General features: G+C 34.8%; 1 protein-coding gene across 3 annotated transcripts in view; it reads left to right on the top strand.

The window, feature by feature from the left end:
- PHACTR3 (phosphatase and actin regulator 3) overlaps positions 1 to 17,308 on the top strand; it is a 319,965-nt gene that overhangs the window by 76,869 nt on the left and 225,788 nt on the right. The window lies entirely within an intron of this gene.

A 17,308-nucleotide genomic window follows, 5' to 3' on the forward strand; every position in this document is an offset into this window, starting at 1 on the left:
ATGGTAGTTGGTTCACAGCTGATATAAAGGACAGTGCAGTTTTAAGCTACATAGAATAGATAGTATGGTGATGTAAAGGTTATTGGAATTTAAAAACTTGAAATCTTACAGATTATTTTCATTTTCCCATTAGCAAGTACTTTTTAGAAGAATTCATTCCAAATTGCAACCACATTTAATGGATTCCAGATTATTTGTCTTTATACCAAAAAGTGTTAAAAGGAGGAACTAATACAGACAGCTTTTGGAATATTTATCCCAGTTATAGCTTCTAGTACTCTCTGTATTTCAGATAAGTAGAACATTTAGAGGATGATTTCCAATTCATGAATCAGTGATATATGGTATGTAATTGAGTCTTGCAGTGAAGATAATCTGAAAGTACCAAATGTGCCCTACCACCCATGTGCCCTGAAAGCACAGTATAGCCCGAGTGTTAAATTAGAAGTGTGCTTTTAAACTGCAAATAGATCTGCCCACAAGTACCTGATTAAAGTGAATGTGAGACATTTAAATACTAGTTGTTGGTCATGTGTTGCTCGTGTCCTTTGTTTTCAGCTGGAATGAATAATATTGGCTTTTCTTTGTTTTAGATGAGTTATTTTAGAAGTTCTACATGTGCAGTTGATATTCCTTGGGTTTCTAACCTTTCATTTCTCAGGTCAAGTGGGATTTTTCTGTATTCTTTGGCTGTTCATCTTGAAGGTCAAAAGCACACATTTAGAATATCTGTCAAAATAGAGATGAATAATTTATATGTGTTCGTATAGTTTATTAGCATGGTTACATACACAATACCAAGGAATCTAGGGGAAAAAGAGTACCTATCTCTACCCCCTCCACTTCAAAAAATGAAATATTTTAAAGGAATATTAAAAAATTAAAATTATATCTACTGGCTAATATAGTATCAAGGAGAAATCCTTCTCTATGTACTTTCAAATTACAGAGCTTTAACTCTACTTAGAAGCATTTCCAAACAAAGACATTTTATACCAACAGAATCATTGGCTGGAAAAAAATAAGGGTTAGTTCCATGTTAACCTACATCATTGATGCTTGCCATCTTCCCACTGTAAGTTTTGTGAATCTACCACTCTATTTCTAGAATCTAGGATAATGATAGGAATATTTGGAGGATCTTAGCTTCATTAAAGATAAAAGTAAACAGAAAAGGAAAAACGCCTTCCATTTTCTGATTTCTATACTGTTCTCTTTGTCCCACAGAAGAAAGCATAATTTAGAAATAACTGTGGAAAATATCACAACCTTTTTCCAGTTTACCAAAGCAGAGAAGGAAGTATTAGAAAGATATTTTGGTATTCAGGAGAGGGTATCATAAAAGAATGGCTTTTCAGGGAGTTTTTTTTAAAGGGTATCCTACTCACACAGTTATCCCCTAGAATCATAGGAACCATAAGAGGAATAAAAATAGACTAGCCTATTCAAAGTGGTATTGTGTTGAGGTACAGATAGAATTAATATAATCATGGTTTGGTTGTCAGACTTCCATATCTGTATTTTATAAATGAATGAAGGTCTCAGTAATAACAGAAAAAATCATGTCAACAAAATGTCATTTATACTTTGAATGAAAAAATGGTCTTTGTTTTACATGACCTTTCTAATATTTGTCAGTATTTCTTCAAAGCATTGTAAAAGCAGGACTATACAAGAATAAAGTTCTCTCTGGATATATTGATCTATTTCTAAATTGAGATATTAAAATTAAAAGTGATAATATTAACAATGAATAATTAATAGCTAGCATTTAAAGAGCACCTTAAAGTTTGCAAAGCCCATATTAACTCATCTGATCCTTTACAATACTGTAAATTGAATTAAGTACTATTATTATCCTCATCTTACAGATCAGGAAACTGAGCTGAGAGAAGTAAAATGCCAGGGTCACACATCCAGTAAGTGTTTGAAGCAGAAGTCAAACTTAGGACTTCTTGACCCCAGTGCTATACTCTATCCACTGTACCACCTCGCTGCCAAGAATCTTAGTGATTATTTGTACTTGGGGAAACTGAGGCTTAGAGAGAAAACCTAACTTGCTCAGGTTCACTTATTATTAACAAGTGGGCGGAACTGGGAATAGAATCCATGACCCTGAAGTTAATAGCACTTTCATCCAATATTCTTTCAGCTATGTCATGCTGCCTTTCTAAAGCCATCATTTACTACCTGGTTTGTTTTGGATATGTTTAAATTAAACTCTTAAATTCTCCTTTTAAATCTTACTTATTCTTCAAGAGCCTGCTTGGTAAATGATTTAAGAATCATCTGCTTGTGTAGATGATTTTGCTACTTCCTTTTTAACCTGTTAGTGATGAAAAAACATTTTCTTTGTGGTTATATAGAGGAGTGTATGGTATTTTTTTCATCTATTAAAAATTATGGTTTTGTCACTTTTTAAGAGGGTCTCTCTTATAGGAGAGAAGTAGTTTTGGTGAAAATTCTTCAGTATTACATTGCCTATTTGTTCCTTCTTCATTTAAGCCATTTGTGAGTATTGATAATTGAAAATAAAAGATTGTCCAAGATGAGGTTTTTTTGTGCATTTGAAAAGGCAATCTATGGGTTTTTTGTGAAACAATTTGACCTAATCCAAAATACTTTAAAGAAATCTTTGCAGTTGTCTTTTTAATGTCTGCAGGAAATGGGATCTAGGCAACAGTAAAAAATAGAAGATGTTTATTGCAGACAGTACCTGCATACAGGCTATATCCAAGTTCTTAACAACTTACATAAACACATGGATTTATAATAATAATAGCTCACATGTAAATCACTGGACCCAAAGCAAGGAAGACCTGAGTTCAAAGCCTGCTCCAGATATTTAGTAATTCTGGGACTCTAGGTAAATCACAATTTTTCTTTCTTTCAAAATGCTGTTAGTAATAGCACCTACCTTTCAGTATTGTTGTGAGTAAAAAAAATGAAATACTATTTTAAGTTATTTTGCAAATCTATGATATATGAATTATATGTGTGTATTTGTGTATGTGGAATGCATGTAGGTAGACAAATACATTTTTGTATGCATTTTATATGTATATAAATATAATTATACTCAGAGTAAGGGAGACTTCATAATATATAATTTATACTAATGTAGCATATTATATAATATATGTATTATTTATTGTATATAGTCCCTCCAAAACTTTAGTTTTTGCTTTCAGCTTTAAGAAATCTTGAAGGGGGGTGGCTAGGTGGCGCAATGGATAAAGCACTGGCCCTGGAGTCAGGAGTACCTGGGTTCAAATCTGGTCTCAGACACTTAATAATTACCTAGCTGTGTGGCCTTGGGCAAGCCACTTAACCCCATTTGCCTTGAAAAAGCCTTAAAAAAAAGAAATCTTGGAGGTCTTTATGTAAAAACCCTCATTTAACAGATGAGGAAACTGAGGCACAGAGAATTTAAATGACTTGCCCAGGTCCATACATATAGTATTTCAGGCAAGATTTAAGTTCAACTCTTCCTGATTCCACATCCAATTTGTTTTATCTACTCTGCCACCTAGCCATCATTATCATATATCATACATAGCTATGTATACATACATATCTGCATATATTTATGTCCAGGTATATGTATATACACACACACATATATATATATATATATATATGTGTGTGTGTATATACATATATGTGAATGTGTGTATATAATACACTTTCCTCACAGATAGATAATGCAAGTATCATTCTTCCCATTTCACATATGTGGAGCTTAAGAAAGATTAGAATTTATGAAGCTTAGAAAGGTGAAGTGACTTGCCCAAGACTATATAGTTAGTGAGAAGTAGAGTCTAAATTTGAACTCATGTCTTTTGTTATTTGGTCCTGTGATCTCTCCAATATATACCAACTGTTTTTCCATGAGGTTATATTTATCTGAATACATTTTCACATTCTTTGTTAAGAATTCATTCAAAGGAATTAGGAAAGAAGGGAGAGCAAACTCAGACTATTCATAACCCAAAGTTGAAGGCTACAAAGTCTAAGCTAGCACTTATTGTAAACTCATTATGAGAGAATTATTAGCTCTTAAGTAAGTGATTTGGTGTAAAACCTGCTATCTTTTTTGATCTTGAAGTTTCTTAAAGATAATTTTCCTTGTATCTGATTTCTGGGGGGTGGGAAGGGTTTGCTAATCTCAGTTCTACCCCATTTTTTTCATGTGGACATTTTTTCCCCATCAAACATGAAATAAACTATTTGGAATTTATTCACACTAATTTTTAGAAAAAGAGATATGCAGTAGGACAGCTAGATGGCACAGTGAATAGAGCACTGGCCCTGGAGTCATAAGAACATGAATTCAAATCCAGCTTTGGATATTTAACTGTATGATCTCGGGTAAGTCACTTAACCCCATTGTTAAAAAAAAAAAAAAGAAAAAATGAAAAAGAAAAAAATTACGCAGATAAATGTTTCTACATCAATATTTTTTTCCTTGGCCTTGGCTGCCCAATAGTAAAAGCAAGACTGCCACAGAGACAGATTTGCAGCCCAGTGAGAGTTTTCAAAAAATATAATTGTTAGGGACCTTAATGACCTACTCACATCACTGCTTCATCAACTTTACCAATTGACTCTTGTTGGCCATGTGAGATACCTACTGCTAATGCACCTACATCTGGGAATGAAATGACTGCTTTGGGCCTTGCCCATTCCTCATTATCCTTATCAAGAAGCATTTACTAAGTACGCGATTCCACAAAGTACTAGCTGTTACCCTAAGTTCTATGAAGGTCTCTGAGAACCAGCTGGCACATATCTTTCTGATTGATAAGACAGATTTCATTTTCCAGCAATGATGGGGAAATTAGTGGTGCCTCAGTAGAAGTAGGGAAGTTTGAATGGGGGTGGGAGATAGCAGAGTCAGTCAGTTAACATTGTTAAAGCACCTTATACTCCAGACACTGTGCTCTTAGCTAAAGAAAGGTAAAAGACATCCCTGTTAACAAGTTGCTCACTATGTAATAGGGGAAACAATATATAAACAACTACGGACTACAAGATCTATACTGGATAAAGTGGAGGTGATCTCTGAGGGAGAACACAAAGATTAAGAAGACTTCTTGTAGAAGTTGGGAGATATCACTGTTCCCTTGGCAGGCTATTAGATTCCTTTATAAATCATATTCTTGAGTCTTATAACGTATAAAAGCAAGATCTCTGCACCTCTGTTGAAAATCAGAGTTGTGTTGTCCTTCAAGTTTCTTTCACCTCTAATAGTATGTTGTCTCTAGGATAGCTAGGTGAGGCATGGATAGAGCACTGGCCTTGGAGTCAGAAGGATGGAAGTTTGAATCTAACCTAGCTGTGTGACCTTGGACAGTCACTTAATCCTGATTGGCTCACATCCAAGCCTATCTCCAGTTGTGCTGATTCATTTCTGATGCTGGATCCAGATGATTCTGGAGGAGAAAGTGAGACTGGTTACTTTGCAGAGCACCTCCTCACTCTCCTCCAATTTATATGCTTGTCATGGCATCACCTCTTCTGATATCATGGTCTTCTTCAAGAACAAAGGACAAACATTATTATCATGTGTTCTCTTATTCTGGAGGGCTGAAGAATAACTGAGGATAACTAGATTCAGGAGCTGAGATGAAGGGTGAATTAGGAACAGGTTCCAATCCTAATCATCTTTTGAATCCACTTATGATAAAAGAACAAAGCCTGGGACTCAATCTTACTTGAATCATAGAAAATGCATAGTATATGCAAAATTCAAATTAATTTGCTCCTTTTTTTCAAAACATATATTTATGGAGTGTCCATCTATGAATGTAGAAATCAGCACTTGACTAATGATCAAAATGTTAGCCAGCACAGAAGAAAACAAAAGCTTATATCTAGGATAGACTATTAGGGAAAGACTCCTGTTTTTGGTTTATAGAAATGCCTCTAGTCATTTAATTGAGACCCTGAATTTTTAAGGCATAGAAAGAACAATTGGATTTAAAAGCTGTTGACTTTTTTCTTTTCCCTGCCTCCTTTGCATTGGAAGTCAACGCAATGGACTCAGACTAGACAGAGCCTGAGAATGAGAAAGAACACCAAAGAGCATGAATACTCAAAATAGTTGATTGTAAATTTAATGGGATAGTTAATGCAAAAGAAATAGTTACCATGTTGAATTAAAAGTTCTATTGATTATAAAGGGAAGAAATAATAGATTTTTTTCTTACTTGTTCTAGGAAAGGCAGACAGAATACTACTTTCCAGACATTTTCTAACTGCTAGCTTACCTTCAGTTCCTTTTCAGGTTATATGAAGAAGCTTGTCCCAAATGTTAAATCCTATAATCAGTGGACTAAATCAGATGGAAAAAATTTATCAGAAACATGAAGCCAGGTAACTCAGAATAATCATCTTACAGAAATTTTCATCTCTGCCTGTTTCCTCATACCCCAGAGTTTCTTATTGCTTTAATTTAAAATGTGTGTAGGGGAAATTTAGGTTCTTATTACAGTCATTAACATGATCTTAGTATAGAGTTGTTATTCTTAATTTCTACAGATTACTGGAAGTGCATATCAGACCACCAAATCAAGTGAACATCTATTAAGATGTACTCAACTCAGGGTGGGGGAAACAGGTTTAAAAAAGTATAATTGTTGTCTTCAAATAGGACATCTAATAGCCAGAATATTAGACTCTTTACAAGTAAATGTGACAGGATAGCTAGTTGGTTCAATGGATAGAGCAAAGTGTTTTGTCTGTTTTTGTGTATGACTTATATTAAACTCTGGGGCTATCATAAAGAATTTCAGGGATGCCATTATGTCCGAAAAGAATAGGAGGAGAAAAGGATGTGTGTGTAGAGTGTTTCAATAATGAGGAATAATCTTAGGGAATGCATAGAGTTAGGATTGGTCAGGAAAAAATTGGGAATAAGCTAGTCAACTAGGATATAGACTATGTGAGGGCAAGTATAAAATAAAGGTTGGAAATATAGGTAGAAATCAGAAAATAATTTCCTGAGGGGCTAAGACCCAGTTCTGAAGAGGGAAGAATGGACTCTTTTCATAGAGATTGGAGGGGACAGAGTGAAGAAAATGAGGAATGATGGATGAAGATTAGGTATAGTCATTCTAAAAACAAATGCTAAAATCAATTAGAGTAGGGAAGAAGGGGTGTGACCCACCTTCCCACCTCTTGATTGATCATTTGTTTCTTTGATCATGCCCTAGCTTCTGTGTGAGAGATCACTGTGAGGAACAACAGGGGACCATAGAAGGATTTATAGCAGAGCCATAACAGGATCAGATCTGACCCATAAAGCTTAATAAAGAGAAAGTCTTACTTCTTGTTGTAATATATAGGATATTTTTGATAGTGACCAAGATGATAATAGTTGATAATTTTGCTCTCCTATCTTCTGGAATATCATATGCTTCTTTACTTTCATGACTATTTATGTGATAACTTGAAATAAGGAGCAAGCTCTGAGAGTTTTCATTTATCCTTCAGGACAGCAATGCTTTAAGAAGTGTGTGATGGAAACATGGTGGCACTGGGAGTTCTACCTTCACACATTTAGATCTGGAAAGGGACCTAGATGCCATTAAGACCAATATGTTCCTCTTACTAAAAAGGAAACTAAAGCTCAGAGATAAAGCTCAAATTTGAGTTTGAGTCTTGGCTCTGTTGATTACAATTTATATGACCTTGAAATAAACTATTTCTTTTCTTTCAGATTCCATTTCTTCACCTATAAAATGGGGGATGGGGGGCTAAACTTGGTGTTAATGTTATTTAGCAATTTCCTATGAATAAGTATAGGGTAGCATATGGTAAGTCATATAAAATAGTCTTGAGAGGCTGTAGAATAAAGAAATACATACACACATGAAATATACATACTAACTTTTTTTAAAATTTTTATATCATTTCAAAGAAAACATTTTCCCCTTTCTCCACAGAGCAGTCCCTTTCACTAAAGGATATAAAAGAGGAAAGGATAATTCAAGGAAAAACTAATCCAGAAATCTACCAAGTCTGATTGTGTGTGTGTGTGTGTGTGTGTGTGTGTGTGTGTGTGTGTGTGTATACACAGATGTACATATAGTATTTTAAAACCATAGACCTCCAATGTATGTAAAGAGGGAAGGAAGATAAACCTTGTCATAACTTCTCTGGAGATAGATAAAGTCATTATACCGCAGTATTCAAGTTCCTTTTTAAAATTTTATTTTTCCTGTTTCCATTATTGTTGTCATTGTATATATTGTTTACCTGTCTTATTTTACCTAATTTTGTATTGGTTTATATAAATCTTCTTGTGTCTTTCTATTCCTCTATTCATTGTTTCTTATACTACATTATATTACATTTCTATACTATATTATGTTTTGACATTCCCCGATTGATAGTTGGCTGCATTTTTTACACAGTTCATTTTTACCACAAAAGTACTTTATTTTGATGCATATGGAGTCCTTTGATCATCTTCCTTGAGCTCTTATGCTCAACAGTTAAATTTCAAGGAGCATGAACATTTTAGTCACTTCCTTATGCTACTGTATTTTTAAAAAATGAAGCAGATGGCACTTGACAGCATTAGCAAGAAAGTCAAAATCCCAGGAAGAACAGTAATTGTATGTATTGGATCCTTCACTCAAATATTCCTATGCACAAATGGAAGATCCAAAATCATACATTATTTATTAGTTGCATCCTTAGATTCCTGAATAAGTTCATAGGTATATGAAATTACTACAACCCGTATGATTGCCAAATGGCATATCAGTTTTTTAAACTTGGAGATACAAGATCAGAAATATAGGTCTCTTGTTGCCAAAACTTTTCTGTCACTTGCACAGACAGGAGTGGTTCAGAAAGTATTCTCACAGATACGGCATTAACATCACTTTATTACAGCTCTTACTTCTAATTACAGTTATCCCTTCCACGTCATGTCTTTTCCTATCATGATTTTGAAATATTGTGGGTCGGCATAATAAATTAAATGAAATTTTTGCAGAAGCCACAGATGACACCTGAAGGCCAGGAGATGATGCAGAAATTCATTATATATTCATATACATGCATACACATATATAATATTAACATATTTTATCTTTTAATTCTATAAACACCCAATAAAAATTCAGAATTTTCTGGTACAAAGTGAGGGTCTAAAAATTTTATGTAGATGTTCCAGATCATGAGGGTGCCAGGCCCCTTACTCTCATAATGTGGAAGGGATAATTGTATAGTTTTGTGATTTCTTTTTTGGGGGGTGGGTTGTAAGGCAAATGGGTTTAAGTGGCTTGCCCAAGGCCACACAGCTAGGTAATTATTAAGTGTCTGAGACCAGATTTGAACCCAGGTACTCCTGACTCCAAGGCCGGTGCTTTATCCACTACACCACCTAGCCGCCCCTAGTTTTGTTATTTCTTGGGCAATATGAGAAAGGTACAAATATGCCAGGATTTCTCTAACTCTATTCTCAAAGGAAAAGTGGTGGAATAAGCACATGAATGCATACGAGAGGAGAAATGCATCCAGGAACCCCCAATTATATGTGCTTTCTTTCTTAATATCCCACCTTGACTGCTTCCTTCTTTGCTCTTTCCTTATCCACACTGTTTCTGCAAACTCAAGAAATATGACAAACAGTTTTATCTAAGATGCAGTGCCAGCAGCCACTGCCTGGTGATAGCAGCCATAGTGGAAATGCTGAGATGGTTAGCCAATCTCAGTGCCACTGCCAGCTGTTCTCCACAGTTGAAACTCAGCAAGTGGTCCTTCTGTGTCCTCTCCCTGCTCTTCACTCTGCTTCTTCTTTCTCCCCACTGTGCTGACTTAGGGTTTGAGTCATTGACGGAGTATATAGCAGAAGGAAGATTTTTAGATTTGGAGTTGTTTTTTTTCAATGAAGTTTTATTTTTAATCTATTTTCTCTGACCTCCCTTTTAGACTTTGTGCCCATCATGGAAAATAATATATCTCAACAGTAATAAAATTCTAATTATATACTACTTTATATAAAGTATGTAAATACATATATATATATATATATATATATTACTGCTTTAAGATTGTTTCATTGTGTGGCCAAATTGTTAGTCCTGACCATCAATTTCTCTCCTAACAAATGTATTAGATCAAATTTCGGGCTAAGAGTAGTTCCCATTTATTTCCTAACTTACCAAGTAAAGTCAAAAGGGAGTATTTCTACTATTACCTATTTTACCTTATAAGGTTTTTATAATCTTCCCTCTCTCCTGTGGTTCTACTGTTGAATACCAGAATAATCTAATGCTGTTTTACATAGTAGATTGTATAATAATCTTTTTCAGTCTCTCTGTAACATTACGGGAAGGGTAGTATGAACCAATTCTTTTTTTCTTTATTTTTTACTTTATTTCTAGTTATATATGAAGGTAATTTTCAACATTCATTCATTTGCAAGTTCATAAGTTCTACATTTTTCTATCACCCTCCCTTCATTTCCCCCCTCCCCATGTCAGTGATCAAGCTATAAAAGTTGTGCATTTAACCAATTCTTAATGTATGATTGAGAAAGGAAGAAAAGGGAATAAGAGTTAATTAAGAACCTATTATGTACCAGATACTATATTAAGCACTTTACAAATATTATCTCATTTGATCCTCACAACAATCTCAGAAAATAAGTGCTATTATTATCCTTTTATTTGAGGAAACTGAGGTTAAATAACTTGCCCATTATCATCCAACCTGTATCTCAGGTGGAATTTGAACTCAGGTATTTCTGACTCCAGATGCAGCTCTCTTTCTGCCAATCACCTGGTTGCCTCTGAGCAAATATGTCTTTCCCCATTGATAATAGATATTATAATCCCCAAAACACTTGCTTCTTCAAAACATTTTGCTTTCTTGAATGTTGCCTTCCAGAGTTGTACTCATAAAATCTCAGACCAGACCAGAGAGAGACTATAAAAATCACCTAATTTAACTCTCTTATTTTAAAAATATAGTAATTCAGTTTGAGAGAGGAAGAGATTTCCCTGTGTTCACATAGTAAAGAATGAAAGTTAGAACTCAAATTCAATTCTGTTTTTAAAGGTTAATGGTTCCAGACCAATCAAAATGATCCTCCTGTAAGTATATTGGATAGAGGACCAAACTTGGAGTCAGGAAGACCAGTTTTCAAATTCTCATAAATGCCCTAGATAATGATGTGCTGTCACAGGTCAGTTGCCAATATGCACCACTGGAGATATTTTCCAAGACCATTAGTTCCCACACAGTTGAAATCATAGATTTAGACCCAAAGTTGTTTTGCTTGAGGATACCTATGAGATAATTTTCCATGTCATAAGTAAAAAGATACATTATAGTTTAATCAGATATAATTGTTCTGTTTTGTTCTATACTTTTCATTGAGGAAGCAGCAGCTGCAACCTTGACATGAATTTTTCCCATTATTATCTTCTCAAAAGAACAGTTAATTTAAATCTTTCCCAAAGTACTTTTGTAGGGAAGAACTTGGATAGAAGAGTTATCATAGAGGAGGATTAGTCTGCATTTCAAATTTTCAGAGACTAGGCCAAATTACATCAGTGCCATTCATTTGCCTCTTTTTTCCATTTCTTTATTTAACTTCCCACCCCAGATTTTTTTTTGAGATAGGTTACCATAATCAAAAGTAGCTGCTTAATGGGTAGGGAGGAGTTAGTTCACTTTTTTGCAGTAAGGCAAGGATCACCTAGTGGTATGGTTATGATCCAAAGGATTGGGGTAGGGGAAAGGACACTACCTTGCAAAAATCCTCTTTCTTTCCCCCTTGAATCTTCAGAAGCTTGATACCTTGAGTCTTTATCTAATCAGAAATAGCTTGGGGCCTTAGTAAAGCATGGAACCTTAATTTAAGATTTCCTATATATGTCAATAGGGAAGTATTCACTGTGAACCCTAATCTTTAATCTCATAAAGATTCTGAAAACTTTCATTCAAAAAATAACTTGAACATTCATCTGTAAATTTCAGGAGATTGTATTCAGTGATCCATCTGATTTCTTACAATGACGAGATGTTTATTAGCTTGAAGCAAAGAATAGAGTCACTTGAGGGACTGTCATACAAAAGAGGGATTAGATTCATTTTATTTGGCCCCACAGGGAAGAACTAAGAACAGAAACTGGAAGTTACAGAAAGGCAAAATTTTTTCAGTAAAATGAAAAATTTCCTAAGAGAGGTCACAAAGTATATTTTCACTGAGAATTCCAAAAACTCCCATGGTGAAATAATAAGCTCATCATCACTAGCACTTGGAGGTGCCCAAAAGAAGTTTATCTGGCCACGTTTTTAGCAATATTGTAGAGAATACAAGTAAGCTTTAGACTGAATAGTTTCTGAGAATTTATGATTCTGTGAAATTTCAATTTTATAGATATTTAATAAGTACTTACCATACATAGAACTTTGATTCAGATGCTGGGGGAGATATAAGATTTACATAACAAACATTTCTTGTCCTTCTAAGGTTAAAACATTTAGACAAATAATTAAAATAAAAATGATGCATTATACTAAAGGCAGCATAGTGTAAAAGAGGACTAGTCTTAAGAGTCAGAAGAATTAGGTCCAACTTTCCTCTGACATATATTAGTGATGTGACCTTGGACCAGTCAGGTAACTTCTCAACTCTAAATTATTCATCTACAAAGGTGAAAAGAGTTTGTACACCAGAATGCAATGATAAAAGTTTAGGTCATTTCTAAATGCATTATAAGACTCAGAGGTACAAGCAAATTGATGTGATTACCAAGGTAGTTAAGGTAAATACTAACTGGTAAACATGGAAAGGTTTCATGTGAGATGGTACTTGAATTCAGTTTTAAGGGATGAGAAGAAATTTATCAGGGATATTATATGTGCCTACTTTACAAAGTTGGGAAATAATCATAGGAATAGAAAAGTGAGGAATGATCAGTAATACTGTTTGGCTGGTGAATTGGGTACACTGTGTAGGGAGCATTTTGTGAGTCTGGGAAGAGATTAGAGGCATAATGTGTAGGACCTTGAGTGCCAGACTAACAACATTAAATTTTACTCAATGGAAGATACATAGTTTTATGGTTTGGGGAAAGAAAATACCATGACCACCATGGCCAGAAATATGCATAGGAAGGAAGGAAAAGCAAAGAGGAGGGAAGGAGAAAGAAAGGAAAGCAGAGAGGAAGGGAGGATTTATTTAGTACTGAAGGTGGTCTGACAGTTTGTTAAATGTTTTATAAATCCTGCCTCTTTTGGTCCTCAGGACCCTGTGAAGTGTGTGCTATAATTATCTCCACTTTTCAAATGAGGAAACTGAAACAGATGGAGGTTAAGGAAACCTTTTTTCTGCCAAGCCTCATTTGGATATTTATAACATCATTTGCAGCTATATTTGGTCAAACACTTAATTAATTCATCCCCAAAGCTACTAGATTTATTGAATTTTAAGTCCCTGCCTGCAGTTGCCTTAGCAACATCAGACCAATACTACTGCATACTGAAGGTTCTACACCCCTGACCTATGATACTGCTAAATGTCTGAGGTCATATTTGAACTCAGGTCTTCTGAACTCTAGGCCCAGAAATCTATACTCTGTATCAACTCACTGGCCCTGTGCAATATAAATACAGTACAAATAATTTTAGATTTGGGCTTTTGTTCCTTATGACTCTAATTTGACTACCAAAACAGAATCTTTTTTCTCTACACTTTATAATTCCTCAGTATCTAATTCATTGGTTTACATATATAACAATATATCAAGGTTTCATGTTTTTATATGTATGTGTTTTCTTCCCAGATCAAATGGAAGTGTTCTGAGGACCAATATTTTGTCTATTTTGTCTATCCCCTATACTTAGCAAGTGCCTAGCATATGGTTGACACTTAACACATGGTTCTTTGATTAATTAAAGAAAATGATCTGGTATAATAGATGGTTTGGAGGAAGAAGAGAATAGAAGAAGGAAGACCAATTGTTTAATCATTTCAGCTATGTTTAACTCTTTGTGACCTTATTTGGGGTTTTCTTAGCAAAAATACTGGAGTGATTTGCTATTTCCTTCTCCAGTCCATGGTTAAGTGACTTGTCCAGGGTCACAAGCTAGTAAGTATCTGAAGCTAGATTTGAATTCAGGAAGATGAGTTTTCCTGACTCCAGGTCTGTCACTCTATCTACTGTGCCACCTATCTGTCCTAAGAATATAGTAGTTATTATAGTAGATGGTGAAGATATATATTAGAGTGGTCATAATAAGGAAAGCTGAGTTCCACAAAGTTAATGGTTTTGTTTTGTGGTGCTAGAGAAGACTTTTGAGAATACCTTGGATAGCAAGGAGATCAAACCAGTCAATACTTAAATTTATTAAGGTTCTTCTTTGAATGGACAAATACTGAAACTAAAGCTTAAATACTTTCATCACATTAATGAGAAAACAGGGTTGATCAGAAAAGACTATGTTTGAAAAGATTGAAGGCAAAAGAAAACTGGGATGTCTGAGGGTGAAATGGAGAGATAGTATCATGGAATCAGTGAATATGAACTTTGACTGACTCCAGGAGCTGGTGGAGAATAGAAGGGTCTGGTGTACCTGGGATCAACAAAAGCAGGAAGGAACACATTTGAAACTTTGTAAAGTAGATTTATGACTGATGGTATAATAAATGAAGGAAAAAAGATTTCCTTTCATGACATTCTATGATTTATTTAAATTCTATTTCTACCTCTACAAAATAATTTGTAGAAATTATTTCCTTCACCTAGACTGCTACTAATATCTCTTCTATCCAGATTCCTTACCTCTTTAAACAACTGAAAATTCACCTCCTTCAGGAAGCTTTCTATGTTTAAACAAGTTGGTCTTAGGTGGTTTCTTCCATTTGACACCTCCTTTGCATTTATATATTCACTTTCTTCTCAGTTTATTTACACTCCATGAATGTGTTTATATAGCTATTTCTGTTTATGAGTTAAGTTCTTTCAACTAGATAAGTTTCCAATATATTTATTTGACTGGATAACTGAGGCTTTGATAGTACTATTTCACAATGAAGTTGCTTTTGTTTGTTCAGTATTGAGTTTCCTGTCACTGGAAGTAGTCAAGTGAAGGCTGGTTAACCGTGTGGTATAGGGGATAATATTGTAGAGCAATAACCAAAATGGATCCTTGAGGGACATCACTTTGACTTAGAAAACCATAGATTAACAAGATTGCTGTTGTTTTTGTATCTATTTTGTTGAACATTTCCTAATTTCATTTTAATCTGGTTTGGGCTGCACTCAGGAGTTTTCTGATGTGCTGTATCCCCCTGCTAGTATAGGAAAGTTTCATGCCTCAGCTAATGGTGAACTAGATTACCTTTATAATCCCTTTCAAATGATATTTTATGCTTTTGTGAAGAATATAAGAATGATTATGTCATTAAAAAACAAACAAATAAAAACTTGGGTTCAAAACAGACCTGAATTAAACAAGCATTTTTATTAAGTCCCTATTATGTCCAAGGGGCTGTCCCAGGTGCCAAGAATCAATATAAGGCAAATAGTTCTTGGTTCAAAGAGCTAATGTTTGACTTGGTAGAATTTCTTATGCATGACGGTGGTGATGATGATGATGAGGATTTTTGTCCTTCATTCTTGAAGAAGATCATGACGTCAGAGAAGTGAAGCCATGACATGACATGATGTGCTAAGTCACCAGTTTCTTTTTCTCCTCCAGAGTCATCAGGGTCCAGTGGTCAGATATGGATCAGAGATATTGGAGACGTGCACACATACAAACATACATGAGTTAGCAAAATTAATTTCATGGAAAGAGGCACAGACAATAAAGAGAATTAGGAAAGGCTTCATGTGAGAAATGGAACTGTAGCTGAATCTTGAAGGAAAGTAGGATTCCAATTAGAGGAGATGAGGAGGAGGTGTATTCAAGATCCAGGGGGCAGTTTGTGCAAATGCATGAAGGTAAGAGACAAATGGTAAGGACAAGGAAGAGGAAATAGGTCAGTTTGGTTAGAGTCAAGTGCGTGAAATGAAGTAATGTGACACCAGATTCAAAATAAAGGTCTGAGTCATACTGAAGAACTTTAAATGTCAAATAGGATTTTATTCTAGACAAAGAGGAATTAAGGTAGCTGTTGAACTTCTTTAGCAAAGTTTTAACATGATCAAGGTCAAATGCAACTTGATTGAAAAAGTGTATGGAAAAGTGATATAGAAATGTTAGGGATAAGTTTCACTTCACTGATTCAAAAATGGTTTTACTTCATCAGTATTTCAGTCAATATTCCCAATGTTACATTACCTATAAGCTCTCCGTACTTTAGCTGTGCATTGCTAGGATCAAAATAATTCATTAATTTTCATAGTACACTACCTTCTGGTGACAAGTCTGTCAGGACTTCCCTAGTGTAATCTGTTACACACACAGTACATCATAGGGGTTATAAAAATAAAAGCTTTCTAGTTTTGCAAGACTTCTAAAGGTTGTTCCTTATTGAATTGTCTATGAGAACCCAGAATCATCTCCATATCATAAGGAGGCAATGCCCCCAAACTTAGCACTTTCTAAAACACAAGGATTGTCTCTCACTTTTTGTCTTCCTATTCTTGGCAAATAGAAGGTATTTCATGAAATTTGTGAATTGATTGAGGACAGTAGCAGAGAAGCTATTATTTCTCCTGCTGTTAGTAATAAATTTCTGCCAATGACAGTTCTACAGTGGTGATTGAATGAAATTAAATTCAAGAACCCTTAGTAAGCACCTATTTGCAGAAGGCTATCCTCTGTCTTAAAGAGATTTTAAAAATTCCTTATTTCATTAAACTTAAAATATGAGTAGGTGGAATATATATATATATATATATGTATACACACATATTATACACACACACACACACACACACACACACACACACACACATTCAGCAATAACTCTCATTGCCATTGGTCCTGATCTCACATCACCTCCTCGATGATGTCACATTTCTTTCACACTTCTGAAATTGCCAAGGCAGTTGCCAGAAAAGAAATGACAGTACTTTGCATTTCAATTGAATTTATTTTTGTCTAAATGGCTGGAAAGAAACAATAAGTTCAGACAACCTATATTAGTCTGGGAATGTCCCTGGGTAGGAAAAAAATTATGCTGCTAGCTGATGCTGCTAGGCCTTGCCTTATTCTGTGGAAACTGTGTTGCACAGAGGAAAGGAGGGAGTGAGAAACTAGCCTGGCTGTCCCTCAGAACAAATAAACACTGTCTTTCTTTCTGTTTGTCTGTCTGTCTATCTATCTC

This window comes from Macrotis lagotis, chromosome 1 (assembly GCF_037893015.1).
Source record: "Macrotis lagotis isolate mMagLag1 chromosome 1, bilby.v1.9.chrom.fasta, whole genome shotgun sequence".
NCBI lineage: Eukaryota > Metazoa > Chordata > Mammalia > Peramelemorphia > Peramelidae > Macrotis > Macrotis lagotis.